The sequence below is a fragment of the Malurus melanocephalus genome, unplaced genomic scaffold (assembly GCF_030028575.1).
Source record: "Malurus melanocephalus ecotype Western Australia unplaced genomic scaffold, MMel_1.1 scaffold_693, whole genome shotgun sequence".
Lineage (NCBI taxonomy): Eukaryota > Metazoa > Chordata > Aves > Passeriformes > Maluridae > Malurus > Malurus melanocephalus.
Genome location: NW_026623925.1, coordinates 28,721 through 31,359, shown reverse-complemented (window position 1 = coordinate 31,359; position 2,639 = coordinate 28,721). Strand labels below are relative to the sequence as shown.

At 59.7% G+C, this 2,639-nt stretch overlaps 1 long non-coding RNA gene across 1 annotated transcript; it reads left to right on the top strand.

Moving 5' to 3' along the window:
- Window positions 1-1,544: 1,544 nt before the first annotated feature.
- On the top strand, window positions 1,545-2,393 carry LOC130584321 (uncharacterized). The gene is made up of 2 exons (XR_008966501.1): window positions 1,545-1,703; window positions 2,002-2,393. It is a non-coding gene; the product is annotated as an uncharacterized LOC130584321 (long non-coding RNA).
- The last annotated feature ends 246 nt before the right edge of the window (window positions 2,394-2,639 follow it).

Sequence of the window (2,639 nt, the reverse complement as noted above, 5' to 3'; positions counted from 1 at the left end):
CCAGGGGCCCCGAGCGGGCTCAGCCGCTCACCGAGCCCCGGGTGGCCCTGGCCGGGTGCCCCCCCGCCGGGCCGGCGCTGAGTCAGGCTGTTCCCGGCGCTCCCGCGGCCGGTACATCGCGTCCCCACGCCGGGCGCCTGGCACCGCGCCCGCCCGGTGCAGCTCCCGGCAGGGGCACGGCCCGGTCCGGCCCCGGCGGCTCCTCCGGGGGCTGCGGCTCCTCCGGGCTGCCGGGCTGCTGTTCCCCGGGGGGGAGAAGCTGCGGCAGGGGTGAAGCTCCGAGAACTGCCCGTGAGGCTTTGCCGTAACGCTGTCTCTGTGCTCACCCTGCCCGCTGTTCCCCCAAACCGGGGCTCCCCCAGCGCCCCGCAAACATTGGAGCAGCCGGGGTGGGGGGGGATCTGCAGGAGTGTTTTTCGGTCTCMGATCCTTCAGGCAGGAGCGTGTTGGTGGCAGGGCACAGTCTCGCTGCTGAGCGTCCTCGGGGGGATCGGACCCCCGGTACCCCCACACCCAGCCCAGGAGAGAGGTGCCAGCCCGCACCCCCACCCCGACACCCCCGCTGGAGCCGCCCCCAGCCAGCCGCCCTCCCCGGCGGAGGCTGGTACAGTTCGTTACGTCCAGACCGGAATGTACTTTGTGTTAGAAGTGGCCACAAGCCAGGACGGCAAAGCCGGACTTTATTTATCCTCCCTGCTCCGGCCCCGCTGCTGCATCCTGCCCTTGCTCGTGTGGGGCTGGATCTCCGGCGGGGCTGGGGGAGCCCTGGGCTCTGTCCGCCTCTCTGCTGCTCSTTGCCAGCCGGGGAAGGCAGGGATTTCCCCCATTTCCTCAGAGGGGAAATAATCTGGGAAAATATTTTTGTTCTTTCAGCTGGTAAAAGCTGTCCCCGGCGTCTGGAAGGAAGCGGCGTGGGGAAGATGGGGACTCAGGGATGGATCTGGTCCCAGTAAAGCCTCTGGAGGGAGGTGCCCTTGTCTGCGTGCTTGAGGGGCTTTTTGCAGCAGGGGCCAGGGTTTGGGTCGCAATCTGGTGATTTGTGGATTGGAAATGCACAGGAACGAGTCAGGATAGGGCAGGATAGGSCAGGATCAGGCCTGTGACAGAGCAGGGGCTGCTCTGGGGGTACCCCCATGTGTGGGGGGATGCCTTGGCGCCTCTGCTGTTAAAATATCGTGAGCCCGAGCAGAGAAGGGGAGGCAGCCGCAGCCTCGGAGTGACCACAGGGATTGCCCCAGGCTGGGTCTGGCCGGTCATTGCACGACTACACCCAGCATCCCTCCCACGGGCTTCCCGCTAGGAAGATCTGGGGGTGATTTTCACACAGAAAGCAGCTTCCCAACTGCTCTGCATCCCCGGGGTCGAGCATCCGCATGCCAAACAAGTGATCTTGCCCTCCTGCCCCATCCCCCCGTGTCCCCGTGTCCCCACGGCCCGTCCGTCCCTGCTGGCAGCGCAGCTGCACCTACAGCCAGTGGCAAGGACACGGTGTTCTCCCGAACTCTGCCGCCTGTTGTGCAACCACTGGCTGCACCTCCCGTAAACACACAGCTTCCCACGAGCACGCCASCGGGCTCCTGCCACGCTGTGCCCCCGCTGACAGCGACAATCGGGGCCCTCGGAGGGCGGCACACACCGCGGGGTGCGGGCGGGTGAAGTTACAGCTGAAAAAAAACCTGCTTCGATCCCCAAAATGGGCAGTGGTAATCTGGGTTCTGTGGCAGGGGAAGGATGGGTTTGATCCCCTCGGGAAGGGGAACATCCCTGCCTCGGGACTGTGAGTTTGGTCTGCCGCACACAAAAGGAAACCAGGAGAAAACCCATTTTCTCCAGTCTCAAGAGATTCACTATGATGTGGCTCCTCACTGTGCAGCYAAGGTGGAGGGACTCCTCTCCTCCCCATGCTCTCGAGGCAGATTAACGCTGGTTATTTTTAGCAGAAGACAAGGATGAATAAAAATATCCCCTGCTGTATTTTAATTTTTTCCCTCTCTCTTTCAGGAACGCTGCTCTCACCTCGCACAAGGTGCTCGGGAGCCGGCACGAGGCAGGGCAGGTTCYTTGGCTTTGCTCCCTGCTTCCAGACTTTCCCCAAGGCTCGCTGTCCTTTCCGGGCTGGGGCAGGACATGTGTGGCCAGCTGGAGGGCCAGGGGGAACAAGCAGTACCYCTGGCAGGCGTCACAAAGCCGAAGAGGATTATTTATGGAACAGATTTTCTCCAGGTTGTGTTACAGGGGTGGGGGTGAACGGGGCAGACCCCAGCACTGGGCGAGTGGGAAGTTTGGGACATCTCCCCACCCAAAAAAGCCCAGTGAGCTGAGGGGTCTGGCACTGGTATAGCCATGGTTTGGAAGATGTCTTTTATCTTTTAAAAAAGCTGCTCTGATGCTTTCTTCCCATGTATTTTGTGTTTTATTTTCCTATGGAATCAAACAAGTTTACCATTTTTGTAGTGCAAGAATGAACCAGGTTGAACCCTGTTGGTCCCCTGGGATTTTTCAGGGCTTTGGTATTATCTCAGGGGCCTGATGGAATTAAGCTGTGGGGTTTCTTGATGCTGCAAACCCCACTTTTCTCTTTTTTTTTTTTTTTTTTTTTTTTTTTTTTTTTTTTTTTTTTTTTTTTTTTTTTTTTTTTT